Source organism: Chamaea fasciata, unplaced genomic scaffold (genome assembly GCF_029207755.1).
Source record: "Chamaea fasciata isolate MVZ Bird 193981 ecotype frontalis unplaced genomic scaffold, bChaFas1.0.hap1 SCAF_5, whole genome shotgun sequence".
Classification (NCBI taxonomy): Eukaryota; Metazoa; Chordata; class Aves; order Passeriformes; family Sylviidae; genus Chamaea; species Chamaea fasciata.
In genome coordinates, this window is record NW_027094090.1 from 7,619,095 (window position 1) to 7,636,657 (window position 17,563).

Below are 17,563 nucleotides of genomic sequence, written 5' to 3' on the forward strand. Positions count from 1 at the left end.
AATGTCTATCCTTTCAGATTTTAAGGAAATCATTCAACAAGTCTCAGTTTAAAAAAAGACTTAAAGACAATTTATGCCATCTTTGGAGGGGGAGATGGATCAGATGAGATCCTTATTAGTGTCATTATCTGTGGAACTACAAATGCTGCGTTCAGGCAAAGGGAACGTTGTGTACAACCTTTGAAAATGAAGAATCTTACATGAAAAGGGCTTATTTCCATCCATTCCTACCCTAATGGACACTGCACTCTCTCAGGATAAGTTCTAATTGGAACCTTGTGCCCTCGCCAGGAAATCACAGGGACTAAGAAACCCTATTACTCTGCAGCCATTCCCTGGACATTGATTTAAGGTAGTTAGGTCTAAATGGAACTATTTGTCTGCTTCCTTTCTTAAAAAAATGTGGACTAGACAGGCAGATAAGTAGAAGTAATGTAAGACTTGACTTCATCTTACCTACTGGCCAAAATACCAACATTTTAGGGAGTGGAATCATCTCTCAGAGATAAGCAGCCAACAAGGCATGACTGGGTCACCCCCCTCCTTGCTACTGCAAGCTTCAGTTTGCATTCCACCCTTTGGCCAAAAACCTGATATACAAATTAAATCTCTGCTCCCAGGTGTTACTTCCAGACTAAACTTGTCCTTTCTTCATACTGAATAATGCCACTGGGAATATGTTTATCTGAGCTTGGTACTCAAGGTATTAGCATTAATCACTAAGCTTTGTCCTGGATATCTGCTTCTGGGGAAAAAGTCTTGTTTAGATGACTGATATTATTGAGAATTTCATAATCCTTAGAAATCTCAGAAATGTCAATGACACAATAAAAATAAAGCATCAAACCTTATTCATCAGAAGCTTCTAATGCTGTTGAAGTGTCTGATATTTCCAAGAGTCTTTCAGCCTCTGAAAATGTTAAAATAGAAACACCTTTCCCACATTTTCCTTCTCTGCCTTTAACAAATGATGGTTCTTTTAACCTCCTTCTCCCCTCTTTGTTTGCTCAGAGGATCAAAGCCTTTTTATTTATTTCTTTTTCCTCCCAAGCAGTTTCTGGAGTGTTGAAAAATCACCACCAGTATACTGAGTTTACATTACAAACAAGTTAAAATTCCCAGTCTGTCAGAGCTTTTCTCCTAGGATACCAAGGAAAGCAAAGTTCAGCTAAACTGCACAATTAATCGGAGATCACTTCTGAGTGAAGAAAAAAAGATTGCTTTAAGCAGAGCTATTCTCTTCTTAGAGATTTAAAGTCCACTTCAGAAAAGAAATCTATTATTCTCTGAAAGTTATATGATTTTATTTGTATTCCTGGAGTAACTACACTAAGTCATGTTCCCTTTTCACCCATAAAATCATCTTAGTGAATCAGCTGTGGGATTGGCCATATGTAAATGCACCTTATGACAGCTACAATGACAAGTGAATGGATGAAAAAGACACGGGCTGCATGTTGCTTTTGTTGGAACAGCAGTGGGGTTTGTTCTGCTTTAAAGACCTGAAGTAGACAGTTTATTTCTTTTCTTGATTATGAAGTAAATGCTTTTTTTTTTTTTTCTTTTTTTTTTTTTTTTTTTTTAGGTAAATGCAAATTGTAATAATGGTGTGGTAAAGAAGCTTGGGCTGGATATTTTAGGAGTATTTGGCTAAAACAGACTTGGGTGCTGGTCTACCATTTCCACACAATTCCTCTCCTTTTTCTCAACTTCTGAGAGCAAAGACTTGCCTGATAATTCAACCTCATCATCAGTCAGTGTAGGATGAGCTTGCACCTGTTTAGTAAAATGCATTGTCTGCTGATCTCTGGTGTTGTCAGGGCTCTTCTAAAGCCATGGTGGCTGCAAGGAACAAGATGAGCAGCACAATTAAGAGATCCAGAGGGAATACAATGAAATGCTTGCAAGATAGATTTAACAAGTATACTTTAGTGTGTTCTTACAGTGTTTGGAAAATATCTAAGGAGATTCCTATAAACTTTGCAAATTTTCTAGTAAAATATTATTTTATAGACAACTATTTCATAATAAGGAAAACAAGAAACTTAATAGTCTCTATGCAAATAAGGCACTGTAACATCTATTTGGTGTTGTAAGGTATCCTTTCCACAAAATTTTTCCAAAGTTTAATCCAACATTACTACACTGATGCCCCGTGTGGGTGTTTTTCTCCCCTGCTTTATGCAAGGCAGAGTTAAAAACTGCTAAAATCCATCTGTTACAAGGTAAAATCAAACAATTTAATTTGTCATATTACAGAAACATCTGGAAATTTTACAACAGAACCAATTGCAGTTTCAGTTGACACAGTGAAAGTGTCTTTCTAACTGACTAAAGGTTTGTAAAAATGTCATTAAAAATCTGTGATAAAAAGCAAAGAAATCCATAGTCATATTCTTGACTGGTGACACTCAACAATCAAATACACACAAAATCTCACAAAAAATTATAAGGAAACTGATTTGTAATGGCAAAACCAATTATATTTTTGCATAAAAATATCAATTTTAAATGGCTATGCAGAGAAAAAGAATTTTTGGCATTTCTTTGCCACATGAGCTGACCCATGCATACTCTTTTAATACCTCAGCTCTAAACCCTACATGTGTTACTGCACAATATGTTTATCTTTTTTTTTCCTCCATCCTTTTGTCTATTTATCTGCTTTCTATTGTCGTGAAAACACAGATAAATGGAAGGGGAAAAAATCAATCATTCTATGAGCTCTGGAAACCTCCCCAAAATTTGCTTCTTGATTTTTATCACATTTCTTACTATGTGAGTCTAACAGTAGGGCAGCCAATTTCTGCCAAGCATTACTAATGTAATATTTTTAAACACCAGCAGAACATGTCTTCTCATGCTTTACTGATAATTTCTTCACTATATGTCGCAACCAATGTGAATTAAATTGGTAATAACAATATAATATGTAATGGTTAAAAAGCAATACAGAAATTGCTAGGCAGTAAGTACTGGATCCAGAACTACCTCAGCCAAAAACCTCTAGCAAAACATACATGTAGAAGTGTTCCCTCAAGCACAGCTGCAGGTATCCCATTGTGGAGGTCTGGCACATTCAAGCTGGGGACAGTTTGGGATCTAAGGAGACTTAATCGCAGCTACATTATGGAAAATAGACAACCATCCTCATGTAGTGAGCTGTACTTTTAACTGCTCAAGGTCAACAAGGTCAATACTGGTTTAGGAGCCTCTCAGAGAATCCTAGACTGGTTTCCCATAGGGTTCCTTTCCTCACCAGGAAGGAGGAGTGTATTTAACTTGTATTCCTATAACAGAGACAATTTCTGTACCAGCCCTGCTGTTACATGTCTGTGGAGCAGGGAGTCACACCACTGATGAAACAATATTTAGGAACTTTTAGGGCTAAAAAATTTAGGAATATATTTAGGGATAAATTTTAGGAATTTAGGTGTGAAACAATATTTTGTGAGATTTTCAAACCCTTTTCCAATGGTGCCCCATAGTACACCTCAGCATCAGTTTGACCACCCAGTGTTCAAAGCCCATTGCAAGACACTGATGTCCCTTTAGCATTAGATTTGGCATTTGACAGATTAATTTTGCTGGAAGAGGTTTAGTATCTCTCAGTATAATCAGACAGCCCCTTGTTGCCCACTTATCTCAGCCAGCTTCTCTGCAGGGCTCATTCCAGATAAGAATCCCACTACTCTGTGAATTGTCTGTAGCATCCTCCTTCACAGAGCACAGGACAGGATCTCTGTCAGCTCAACAAAGTGTCCTTTGGAGGACCAGCCACCACAACCCACAGAGGCTGAGGCTTTGCAGAGCCCCAGATCATGGAGGTATGTAGTTGTGTGTCCCTTCTCCAGATGCAGAACTTAGGTAACACAAAAATTGTCCCTGGTTTCTGTGTGGGCTCATCAGTGGAGCTTTTCATGGGAGTGGAAGCCTATGCATAAGTTTTATGGTATTTCTCAGCTGAGGGTGCTGTCAGTCTCTACTCTACACTGCATATTATCTCTTCTCTCTGTCTTCCACCAGCATGTCATGTTCTAGACAAAGATTTTTCTCAGTTTTCATGTTCCCTTAAGCTCTTTCCTCCTGGCAAGCCCAGGCCTCAGCTCCTCCCCTGTACCAGTGGGAGGTGACTTTTCTATACCTCCCACAGTCTTTGATACTCCTTTCTTTCTTTCTTTTTTTTTTTTTTTTTTGTCAATCCCCTCTTCCAGTCTTTGTTAGTGCTTTTCCTCTGATGTCATGCCAGTCCAAATCCTTTCATTTTACTTCCTTATTTTATTCTTCCCTTTGTTCTCTCCTCAAGCACTTCTCTTTTTCCCAAGAGCACTTTTTGTTTCTTCTCACTGGCATAGTCTACCTCTCCTATTCAGCACCCCTTCTTTCAGGTACTCTGTTCCTTAAAGGGTGCTCTAAACTAACATGTTCATCCTTCACACAAAAAACCCATTATCCCTTAATTTCTCCTAATAAAATTCTGTCCTATGAATTTGCTGACTTTGTGGTCGCCCACTTAGCTTTTGACTTATTTCTCTCATGTAGACTTGCTTGATTTTCCTCTGGAATCTGACAGTGACTTCATTGACTTCTCCACCTTCATCTGCCTTAAAATCTCCTCTTCCCACAACTGGCTTATCATTTAATTTACTTTTCTTCAGCTTGAATAGTCATTTGAGTATCTCCACTGATATTTTTTTCCTTTTCTATCAAGCAATTTTCTTATCTTTATTTTCCCCATTTTGTCTTGTACAGAGACATTTTCCTCAATCTTTTTTTGTTTTCACAACTTTTTCTCCCTTCTCTATTCACTTTTCTAGTGGAGAATTTCAAGGTCTGACAGCATCTACCAAAAGTCCAAATTCCCATTTCATCCATGAAAAGTTTATCAGTGTTTCCATCTCTACACTCCTTTCTTGATGCATATTTGATCTAGTTTATGTACTTGGTGATCATGCTGTATCCCTTTGGATGCACTGGGAAAGTGACTTTGAAGGTCAGGGTCACCAGTACTATCAAGTTCAAGTCCCCTGGCAGACTTTGAAGTGTTCTGAAGGAAGTCTGCCTCAGTAACTGCGGTTGAGGACATGCTTTTTCATGTGGATATGTTGGGTCTTAGACAGTTTGGAAAAGCTGCTTACCTGATTCTTACATTTTTGGGAAAGCCTGTTGATTTACATGAGGAGCCCATGTGTTCCTACACAAGCGTTGCTGACTACGTGAATACTCCCATAATCTCAGCATAGCCATGAAAACAAGCATGATAATTGTTCCAACTATATCATTTTATATTTGAGAGGACCAATATCAGATAAAAACAATAAAATTCTACAGCCTATTTTTTTTGTATAACATGCTATAGCTCTTGTAACTTGTCTTCTTTTTGACTTTGATAGGTTCACAGTGATTTATCCCCCATGAAAATTTGTTGCCTGACTCTTGGAAGGCAGCTGGATACAAGGCAGTATATTTCTTTCAGTATTTTTGAAAATCTACACATCCCTGAAATAAATGTCTGAAAACCTCTTAAGACAATAGGTAAGCCAGTAAATCCTTTGAGATCACACAGGGTATTCTGGGCTTATCTGAAGAAAGAAACCTGAAGAAATTGCACTAATCTGCAATAGTTAGAGCACTCCTAACAATGAACTGTGGTTTTGTCCCAGTGGAAATCAGTGCAAATACCTCACAATTGCATTGAGGCTATTCCCAGGCATCATTGTGCCTTGGAGGATTTTTTTTTTTTTTTTTTTTTTTTTTTTTTTTTTTTTTTTTTTTTTTTTGGTCGTCATTTTACTGCTACTGCTAAAAGAAACTCCGGATTTTCAGTCAATCTTTATTTTCATAAAATGAAATAAGTTCCAGGTTTTTTTTCTGCCAGTTTAGGCTGGATGATCAGAGTGAAAGTTATCTTGCTAAATTCATAGCAAGAAACAGTCACACGCGGAGACTTAGGAGGATGATACAACTGAAGGGTACTGCCCTCCTTTCCTGCCACCTTTGGACCGCAGGTCCACCACAGTTTTTCTCTGGACATTGAGGGCTGGCTGTAGGGGCAGGGTGGCTGATTCTCTCCCTGGTCACCCTGTTTTGTTGGCTGTGGATACCCCTCCATTGCAAATGCAACCCACTCAGGGATTAAAGCACAGATTTGTTCTCCAGACTAGGAGAGCGCAATCTTCTCTCTAACTCTCTGACCTGGACTAAGTTCTTCATTAAGCTTTAAACCAGCTCTCAGTTTTATACCAATAAGCAAAAAAATGCCCCAAGAGTCAATATTACACCATCCTCACAAAAGCTTGTGTACCTTGCCACAGTTAAACACATTTCCACATGGACAGTAATGCTGTCTGATCCTGGAGAGTGTCAAACATCTTGGTGGTGTTCTATGACATCCTGGAAGTGACTTTACCAATGACAAAAATTCATGCTAACTGATCAATAACTATAGTACAACAAGTTGGAACAAACAATTGCAACAATCCTGATCAAATTTCATAGGACTTTGGAGACAGCTTTCAAAAACTGATCAGAGAATGAAGTCCCATCAATAGGATGCTGTTGGCAAATCCAGCTGTCTCATAGACAGGATCTTACACCCTGTGAAATCTTGAGGCTGGATTCTCAAAGTGCACTGCTAAACCAGACTTTCGGTGGGTGCACACCTCATGTGAGCCACCTGAATCCTTGTAGGCAAACAGAGAATTTAACCCACTGGCTTTAAAGGTAAAATTGCAATTTTACCCCAGCATAAGCAACATTAGAACCAGGTCTTTCATGTCTTATAGTATTCTATACTGGACTCTGTGAGCCACAGCTCCATTTATATTCTGTAGGACACAGCCATGGGCAAGTTGTGTTCACACAAAACATCCAAATTGTCCTTTCTTTAATGCCACTACATGTCCCTACACTGCCTTCATTTCCAAATTCAGCTCCACTTACGTAACACAGACCACTGAACTGAATGATAGCATTGTTTGTAATGTATTTCTTTTATTTTGGCTTTCCAGTCTGATTTAGTACTTTGCTTTGTCACATTTATTTAACTGTAAAAACATTATATGAATCCAGAAAGATACCTTGCCCCTGCATCTTGCTTTAGATCCAGTCTTTCAATGATAAAATTAGAATCTTACTCCTAGACAAGGTGTCAACATTTGCCTAAAAAAACTTTATTCCTTTATTTGTAGACACTTAAAAGTAGGTCATCAACACAAGTAACCCAGGCAAACATCAACAATGATTAGAAAAGCATCTTGGCTCCAGGATGAAAGTCTAGTTTTAATGTACTTGATACCAATGCAATTTTACTTGTCTTTAAGTTACAGAGCAGTTAAGCAACTAATACATTTTCTATTTTGGAGTGTGTTTTATGTTTAATATATAATGGAGGGCTCTAGAGCTATTGAAGATAGTGGACAGCATTATTCTTAAAACAACCCCCAAACAAGCACACAAATACACAAATGAAGAAACTCACAGAAATTAAAGTATGAAATGTTCTAGTAGGGGAAAATTAACTTGCATTTCTCTTCAAATTATCAGTTCATTAAGATAGATTTGCATGAATTGTTACTGGTTTCACTCAAAGGATGAACATTACAGATGTATAATTTTTCTATTACCTAATGGTGAATAAAATTAGCTCAATGTGAAACTTTTCCTAATATAACTGGAAACGTTACCTTTTCTTGTAATACATTTATCAACATAAATAACAGCAGAAGAAGTCATCATGATTTAGGTGCATTTCAAGAAAATGAAAAACATAATTTTCCCCAAATATGTATTTGATCAGGTGGGTTGTGTGATTTTCAAATTGTTTTCATGAATATTTAATCAACATGAGACATATACTTATGCAAGCTGAAATAGGTGTAATAGCTGAAACAGCCTGTGTCCCAGGCTGTTCTATTTCACAGTCTTCCAAATGAGTATTTTGTAAAGCTGATTTAACTAATTAAAAAAAAAAACAAAAAACAAACAAACTAAAAACAACTAAAATGATCTTCAGCAGGTGGCATAAACTGAGAGGAAGCCAAAGAACTCACAAACTACCAGCAAATCCTTAGTTCAGTTCAATGCAGTATTGGTGAGATGCCTGCCTAGTTTTTCATGAATTGCTTGAGTTTTATCAAGATTGATGAAATACAGGGACGTGTACATAAAATGATCGATTGAAACACTGTGATAATGTGGGGGCATAAAGCCCCCAAAATGCAAATCTCCCCCCCCCCCCCCCAGATCCTACCTATACACGGGCATGGAGATACACTTTCACACACCCACATGTGTGTCCCAACAGATATGTGGGCTGGCACACACACGGATGAAGGTATGTACCCACACACCTCTAGGTCTACAGAGGGTTAGATAAACACTGTCTAGGAATAAAAAACACATTCCTATGAATCTGTGCATATAAAACATCCACATGCATCCAAGCAAACACAGAAGCACAGAGAGAGACCTGCACACCCAGAAACACAGGGACATGGACAAGGCTCATCCACAGGCACAGATAGCTCCAGAACACACACCTGCACAGCTGGCTGTGTACTCACATGGACACACAGATATGTGGGCAGATATATATATATATATGAGGAACAGTTACAATGGCTATATAATCCCTCCTAATCTCTCCTTCCTTTTTGAAATAATCCAATTTTAGTATCCTGGAGCGAGCCAGGTCCCTGCAGGGGAGATATTCCCAGAGGAGCAAAGCACTTCCAATTTCTTTAAGGTTCCTCTCTCTCCCCCTTTCTCCCAGCAGCAGATCCAGGGAGATAAGCTGGGCACTCAGCATAGCTTTCCCAGCTGCTGGCTTGGCACTTTCCACCCCAGGTTAAGGAAGGGCATAGGATGACAAGCTTAAGGTCTCGTTTCTTCACCCTCAAAGCCTGTGGGAGCACGAACCTCTGGGCAACATCTGGACACAGCTCCGTTCTGCACAGTCCCTCCCCACACCCCGCAGCTGTCGACTTACAGGGGTGCCCCTGAACCCTACCCTTTCTCTGCAAGTATAAAAGCTCTTGCTGCCCTCCTGGTCCTCCTTTCTCCGTTTGTCCTGCCTCCCGAATCCTGTCAGGAAATCTCTTCGCAATTCGCCGCTCTAAACTTTTTCCTGGCTGCACAACCCGCAACCCCCGGGGCAGTGGCTGCGTCTGGTCCAGAGGGCAGAATGGGGCGGGAGTGGGCTGCAGGGACCGGGATGCAGGGATCCAGGCTGCAGGGTGTGGGATGCGAGGAGTGGGATGAGAGGAGTGGGATGAGAGGATTGAGGTGCGGGATACGGGGATGTGAGGACCGCGATGCGCGAATTCCAGACGCAGGATGCAGAGACGAGGATGTGGGATGCAGGGACCAGGATGCGGGATAGCAGTGCCCAGCTTCTTACCGTGCAATGAGGATTGGTCCTGGTGAGGGTCTCCAGCTGCCCCCGGGCATCGCGGGCCTCCCGATGCGCTCGTTAAACATCCACCGGGGAGTCTCACCCCCCAAACTTGTGTGGGCTGCTTCCTCTGGGAACAATCACCCTTTCTCCCCCCCACCTTGGATCGGATCCCGATGGAAACTCATCAAGGCCTCCTAAGTGGTCAGAGGTAAGCTGTGAGGGAAGGAGAAGAGGGGGACAACGGGACGGAGAGGTTGTGATCACCAAGCGATGATCCCCTTCTTTTCCCCTCTCCTTCGGAGCTTCCCGTTCCTCTGACCAACTTTGGCTCTGCTTAGCCAGGCAGCGCCTGGGACCGGCGCTGTGAATTGGGGTCCCTTTTCGCAGCCTGGCATCTTTCTAGATTTCCTCTCCTTTCCGGGCAAAGGGGATTGGTGCAAAGCTTTAAATTAGGAGGCGACCTAGAGTTGCAAAGACTGGGAGTGGGAGCTGGCTGGCGTTCGCAGACCGCCTCCCCCGGCGCTCAGCGCTGCGCGGAGGGGCCGGCTGAGCCTTATCCCTACCATTTATTCATTGACAGCGCTCCTAGCTCGCACTCTGGTGCTGGCTATCGCTCCTGGCACGGCCGGGAGCGGGGCTGTGGCAGGAGCCCTGGGAAGGAGGCGAGCCCCATGCTGCGGGGCTCCCCGCGGCTGTTTAACTGCGCCGGCAGCGCGGGCAGAGCGCAGCCCGGTCCCGGGGGGAGGACAGGGGTGTGGGGGGGACGGGACACGGGGACGCTGCTGTCGCCTGGCAACCCTGCATCCCTGCCCCGAGCATCCCTCCCCCAGCGCCCTGATTGGACGGGGCCGGGGCGGGGGGAGCGCACACGCTCCTCCGAGGATGCTGCGCCCCGGCACTGCGACTTGTCGCATCCTCAAAAAGCCGGGAGCGGGCAGGGAGAGCACAGAGCAGCCGGGAGAGCAGAGGCAGTTCAGGGCGTTGTATCACCCTCCTCCTGCCTTCTCGCTTCCAGTTGGCTTCATCAATTTGCTTCTGCTCTACATCTAGAAAAAGGGTGTATTTGTGTATGTGTGTCTGTATGTATGTATGGGTGGATGGATGGGTGGATGGATGGATAAATAGATAGATGGATAGATAGACAAATAGAAACAAAGAATATATAACAATGTATGCACACAAATATATGTATATACACATATGCATTTGTATATACAAATACATGTATATGTATTATCCATAGTCTTTATATTATCTCTCTATATTCTAACTCCTTTATGGGAAGAGAGAAGAATAGTTACTGAGAAAAGATCATTTCAGGGTGCAGCAAAGCTGGATGCAAATGGAAGAAGAAAGCTATTTTTTTAGCTTGTATATATTTGAAAACCATAGGTTTACATCAGCTGGAGAGTTAACAGAAGGTTGTGGTCCCAAAGAAATAATTAAACCCAGTGAGGGGAGCGAGCTGTAAGAGTCAGTGAGGATGGATGCATTGACTTCAGAGTGGGTGAGTTTAAGCCATGCTGCATGGGGCATTGCTGGTGTTATATGTGGCTTCATTGCTTTTCCTCTGCTATGGGGGACAGTGAGCAGCTGCTTCCTGCTAGTTTGGGGCAGTATAGAGAGGATGTCTGTAAAATACCAATACCTCCCTTTCCATGCAGGTCCAGTTGGGATACTGTGAATTTCTCATTCTTTAGCAGGGAGAAGCCCATTGTCCACTTCTCCCTGAATGTTTCCCTCCACCTTTGGGCTTAAGCCCAGGTAGCTCCCCACCAGTGCTCAGTTAAAGCAAGGTAAGAGATGCTGCAGTCAGGAGCTGCAATCCAGCAGCTCACATGGGGCCACTAATGTTTCAGCAGCCATGGTTCCAGTGAGGAGTTAAGCCAAAGTAAAAGGGAAGGAAATAAAATAAAATAATATAATCTGCTTCTGCTTTGTAATATTTTATGTTTAGTTATTTAATATCTGTTTACTTTTGTGATCCATCATTACATTTGAGCTACTTGGCTAATTCTGTGTTTTTTTCTTAGAAGCCAAGGACATTCGCTGAGATGTGCATGTTAAACTGTTTCATTAAGGACTAAAGTTAAGCAGAGAGCAAAATGAAAGACAGCAGTTTCTCTCAGGTTTACCCTGCTTTAAATTGGATCAAAATTTACGTGAGACATTGCTGTAACATAAGGGTAAACTGGAATGAATGGGAATTCAGTCTCATGTCTTTCGTATCATAGCACAATTTGACAAATAGGTTCAGAATACATGTTTTTTCACAGTTCTGCAGGCTGGTTGCCAGTAAAGACTAGTGAAAAAAAGAATCTGATTCTGCATTGCTTTTTACATAGCAATCATGCCTCAAAGTGAGTATGAAGGTAACTTTTTCATTGGGTAGGATGTAAAACCCACTGTGTATGAAATTGGCCTCTACAGGCACCAAGCTGAATTTAGCTGAGATGTGCTGTCTGATTTTCAGCAGGTCACTTAGAGCCAGGCAGGTGACCCAGTCATTTGTTCTGTGCTTCAAAAAGCATCAGTGGTACTGATGACTTACGTCCTTTCCATGCTTTGCTGCTGTGCAACATCTGATATCAGTCCCTAACACTGCTACAACTTCCATCTACACATGGTTCATGGCTACTGAGAAACACGAAAATAAACCTGCACAGTCAAACAAGATGTGGACAAAGCCACTTGGGTTTCATTCCCACTTTCTTCCAGGGTTCTTCCTCAGCAAGTTCTCCTGGCACAACAGGGTCTCATTTTAGCCATAAGGTAACCTAGCCCAGTCTTTCTAAAGCAGGATTCTGGAGATCTCATTTCACTTTATGACTCTGGAAAACCATGTTTATTTTTGTAGGGAATGCAACTGTGCCTCAATTCTCTTTTGGGATAGCTTGTGGTGCATCCTCGTGGGGTGTTCTGAAGATGCAGCCACGTACTGAGCCAGTGTTTTCAGCCAGTCAGGTGTTCAGGCTGACAGGTACACACAATGTGACAGTGCAAGACTACACAGAGATCTCAGTGAAGCTCTGGGCTGAGCTGTGTTTGGGTGCTACTGGAAAATCATTCATTTCAGGCTAAATTGAGCACCTCATGCTACACTTAATTGTAGATGCAGCCATGGTTAGACACAGAAATCAGGCTGTGTAACTTCTGCCAGGGGACAGCTTGGAGAAAACAGTCAACAGCCCTCAATGTCTATGACCTGGATCCAAAGAAGGGGTTTTAATATGAAATGTATTTATTTATTTTTTTCTGTCTGTGAAATAAAGACAGTAAAGCAGCATTAAATTTTCTGAAATAGGAATATTTTGCCTCTGTGAATTATCTATTAGTGAGATAGTAGTTATATCTAGTTAAAAGATCAATTCCTTTCAAATTGAGATCTCACATAACACCAAATTGAGTTCATAGAAAGCTTTGATGAGCTGAAGAATTTGTTTTTATAAAATTCGTGAATGTAATTAACAGGCTTATCACCACAAATAAACAGATGCGTGTCTTTTCCTCACACAGAATTTTAGCATGAGCTTCAAGACTGTTCACATGGGAACTTTCCAATTTTACATTTGACACGAAGATACTGTTCCAGCAAAACACTTTGTAGGGTTCCCAAACTTGCTATAAGCATCTGTTTTGGGACACACTCAAGTTATTTGCTGATTAAAGACTAAAGCAAAGCTTTAGAAAAATTGCAAATGTGCTTGTATGGCCAGTGAGTGATCTATGGATTGGGCCTGGCCTGTCTGAATAATTCATGAGGCTTATGGTGTTTCCTCCTTTCCTGGGGACCTTACAGAAATGGACAGGAATAGGGCCATAGATCAATGGGGCTTTTTCTAGCAAATTGCTCCCTGCCACCTGATTTCCAACAGCTCTGCATCTGCTTCCCGTCTGGAAGTGACGTGAGTGGGCAGGATCCTGTTCTGTGGCTTTGCCTGAGCTAAGAGTTGTGGTCATCACCCAGGGGCCAATCCTGGCTTACCTCTGTGGTTTGGGGCACACATCAGAAGAACCTAGAGGTGATATCATGTTCTCCTGGGAGTCTGCCAGCCTCAGGATACAAAACCCTGTTTGGATAGTTGTAGTCACAGTCGTCTAGATGTGTCTCCACAACACTATAGCCATGTCAGTCTCTGTCTCCTGAGACAGAAAGGCAAAAAGTTCATAATGGTCGATGCAGGGATCTACAAAACCCCACACCCTCTGACTCATTCCCGCCTGCCAATTGTGACGGACATGGACATACTCCAAAGGAACAAGTGCAGCGGCACTTGGCTTTCAAAGGAATATGGTAATCCCTAGGGAAGATCCACAGAGATGAGGAATGTAAGGGGTATCACTCTGTCACACTTCAGGGCCTCATGAATTGCTGTGGAAAATTATGCACTGCTGTGGCTGCTGGCTGGACACCAGTGCCCAACAAACACCTCTACTTCCTCAGCTGGGCAGGGCATAGAAAGTATAACTAAAACAGGCTCTTCCTTTTCTCTTAACACACAACACTGATGGTCTTCATCATGAAGCTCATCATCAAAATAAAATGTCTTCCTTTCTCATTGTTAAGTGGCTTTGAAGAGATTTTAGGTCAATACACGTGGTGCAGAAAGTCCTCATGTACATTCAATCCTCTTATGGCTGATTCATGTGGCATCCCTTGGGCCTTCAGTGATATTGTTATTCCCTGTCAGATGTCCTGTGACGTCTTTCTCAGCTGGCTGAAGGGATACTGGCCCAGTACCAACATGAAGAATATGCCATGACATACTTGGGCTTTTTTTGGGGCGTTCTGAGCCTTTCTCATGTCCAAGGACAGTGGCAACTCTGACTATAAGGCTCAACACAATAAAAACCTGTGCTTCATATGGTATGATCTGGCACATGGAAGAAAGGCTGCATTCCACACTGTCTGTGCACAGGTAGCAGCATCCTCCCTTCTGCCTCCGTCTCCCATGACCATCAATGTCTTTACCTGTCTCTTCTCACCTTTCCTCCAGTGAATTTTCCCACTTCCTTCAGTCTCCCTCTGCCTTTTTCACCTTCTCCTCTTTTACTCTTTAGATAGCTGGCTGCCTGCTCATGCCTATTAGCCATGTCTCCAGTTAACCCCAAGGTCTCCTTGCTCCTTCTCCACAAAGAGACCTCTTTCCATGGAAAAAACCCAGCAGCTGTTGTTCATCTTCATCAGCTACAAGAGGCGAAAAGGTCTGGCTTCACTGTGGGAACCAGCTGCCCTCTTTCCACCTTTGCTTCCTTCTCAGAAATCAGGTTTCCCAACATACTGCTGGAGACACACGTGACATCCAGATGTTGTCCAAATGGGGCTCCTTCATAAAATACATGAGCAGCAAGGGTCCCTCCAGGTCCCTGCATGATATACAAGTGTGCATACTCCACTTGTACCCTCCAGCCCTTCCCTAGCCAAAACCCTGCTGCAATTTGTGCAGGTGCAGGGATAAACATAACACAGGATCTGCCTGATATGTGCAGGACACTTAAAATCTCTGCCAGCTCATGACTATGGGTCCAAGGTCTGCCACCCTTCTGCATCTTCTCACTCCATCCCTTCATATCTCTGATATAGGAGATGTTATTTGTCTTCTGAGAGGAGGCTCTAGCCTTTCCCAGGAGGTGCAGGGGACAGGGCACATTCCAATCTCTGCCATGTTTAAAGTTGTATGAACAGATGATCCCATTCTACAGAATACTGACTGTTATCTCTTTCTCTTATGGTGCAAATAATTGAGTACCAGATACCAGAATTTCTGACATGTTTTGCTTTTGACTTAAGTCACCTTTATGTTTTTGTGCATTATTATTCTCTTTATTAGTGTCTGAGCTGCTAGCAGTCTGGCTTCTTCAAACTACTTCTTCCTCCCCCCTGAAAATCCCCAAATATTTCTTCTCTGTGAAACACTTTCCCTTCATCCCTAGCTCTTCTCTGTAGGAATTACTGCATTTACATATTTTGTTTAAGGTGCTTAGGAATTATTGACAGGTTTGCCTTGCCCCTGGGGGGTGACGTGACATAGTCAAACAGTGAACCACTTAAAGCATTGACTGGCTCTTAGGAGGGATTACTTGTGACTCTGAATTAGGGCACGGGCCAAGAAATGTAGCACAGTGCTGTCAGGAGCTGTGGCACATAGATCCATTTCCTTTATAGTCCCATCATATCTATGACCTACCACATACAGAGCAACCTAAGAGATCTACATTTTCCCATTAGCATGAGATACAGGCCTCCTGTGAAATAAATTTACTCACAGTCCCTACACTACTGCTTTGCAAGCCTGGAAACCCTGTTTTTATTATGTCAGTGAGTTTATTTCAGAATTCTTTCATACTGAGAATCCATCTGGATATACTACTTTCGAAATGCCCTGCTGAGATTCTGCTTTGCCACTAGTTAAAATTGAATGGATAAATTTATAAACAGGAAGTTTATTGTATTTTTTAGCTGAAAGATATTCTAGATTTTATCTTGGCTTAGATTTTTGTTGGTGACATTTTGGTTTTTATTATGTTTTTTTTTGTCTTTTTCCCAACCATTTAATTTTACTAGCACCCCTGCAAGGAACAGTAAGTCCAGAATTAGAAAGCTGAAATAAAAGGAATGCAGTTCCTGGAAATGAGACTGGAACAAAAAAAAGCAAGAAATACAAATCAGTCAAAAGCTAAGGATCCTGACTTTCTTTTAACAAAGACAAACCATTTTTCAACAGGAAAAACATACCTAGCCTTGGAAAACTGCTTGTAGCATAAAATATAATTGAGCAGATGCTGACAAAAATAGCATCTGAGCTGTTTAAAAGCCTTTTATTGAGTGCCTCTTCTTTTTTTTTTTAATTTTCTTTCCCCTCCAGAATGCTGTTGTCCTCTCTAATTTAAGAAGAGACAAGAAATACAGCTGAATTGTGAGATCTGCATATTGTTCTTCAGCTTGTTCTATTTAAACTGCACACCAGTAAATGTGGTTAAGAGAATAACTTGAACTTGCAAAGCAAAGAGAACTAACACTGATAGTGGAATCTTAATTCACCTCCCTTGTGCATGTGGATGCACTCTTTAATTGGTTTAACACTGTCTTTTTTTCTCTTTCAGAAAATCCTGACACATTCAGCATCCTAAAGAAACAGGGTTTTGTCAATAATTTGATTTCCCTGCACTGCTCAGTGACTCTGCCTTGCACTTTGTATACTCTGCACTCATCTTCCTCTGTGTTACAGGAAGAATGGTCCATTTCTTTTCCGAAAAACATTTGTGTTTTGAAACCTTTTTTGTTTCATTTAATTTTTACTCCACTTCTGAGGTAAGGGCTGGTATTTTGCTTTCTGTTTACCAGATAAGACGTGCATTAAAGCCCGAAAGTGTTAGTGACTTCATAGTAGCTGATTTTTCACCTTTAGGAGCTCTACACTTTCAGAATAGTTTACAGCATACCTTGAAGCAATGGATGTTGCTCACCTTATAATAAGTTTGTGCTCCCAGCTCTTGGTTTTTATCTGGTCCTAGAATTTGACTAGGAGAACATTATGGTTTTCTTAAACTCAATCTCACAAATGACTAAATCTTTTTGTAGGAAATTATGCAGAGAGGCAGAGAATCAACATGGAAAAGTCCGTCTCAACAACCAGATTTTGACAAGAGTGTAAGCTGTTGTAAGCTGAGCTTGATCATGGGAAATGCTCAGTAATTAGAGTACTGCTTGGTATTAATCCTGGAGAAAAGAAGAAAAAAGAAAAAGAAAAAGAAAAAGAAAAAGAAAAAGAAAAAGAAAAAGAAAAAGAAAAAGAAAAAGAAAAAGAAAAAGAAAAAGAAGAAGAAGAAGAAGAAGAAGAAGAAGAAGAAGAAAAAGAAAGGGAAGGGAAGGGAAGGGAAGGGAAGGGAAGGGAAGGGAAGGGAAGGGAAGGGAAGGGAAGGGAAGGGAAGGGAAGGGAAGGGAAGGGAAGGGAAGGGAAGGGAAGGGAAGGGAAGGGAAGGGAAGGGAAGGGAAGGGAAGGGAAGGGAAGGGAAGGGAAGGGAAGGGAAGGGAAGGGAAGGGAAGGGAAGGGAAGGGAAGGGAAGGGAAGGGAAGGGAAGGGAAGGGAAGGGAAGGGAAGGGAAGGGAAGGGAAGGGAAGGGAAGGGAAGGGAAGGGAAGGGAAGGGAAGGGAAGGGAAGGAAA

At 41.8% G+C, this 17,563-nt stretch overlaps 1 protein-coding gene and 1 long non-coding RNA gene across 5 annotated transcripts in view; one reads left to right on the plus strand and one right to left on the minus strand.

The window, feature by feature from the left end:
• GRM3 (glutamate metabotropic receptor 3) overlaps positions 1–10,050 on the minus strand; it is a 101,446-nt gene extending 91,396 nt beyond the window's left edge. For all 3 annotated transcript variants that reach the window (XM_066182768.1, XM_066182769.1, XM_066182770.1), the window contains exon 1: positions 9,401–10,050. The gene's annotated coding sequence lies outside the window, so the exon portion shown is untranslated. The remainder of the gene's footprint in view (positions 1–9,400) is intronic.
• On the plus strand, positions 9,242–17,253 carry LOC136289220 (uncharacterized). 2 transcript variants are annotated; one of them, XR_010720741.1, is made up of 3 exons: positions 9,242–9,605; positions 10,790–10,904; positions 16,980–17,253. It is a non-coding gene; the product is annotated as an uncharacterized lncRNA (long non-coding RNA). The 2 variants fall into 2 exon arrangements; XR_010720740.1 differs by lacking the exon at positions 10,790–10,904 and adding an exon at positions 16,502–16,709.
• The last annotated feature ends 310 nt before the right edge of the window (positions 17,254–17,563 follow it).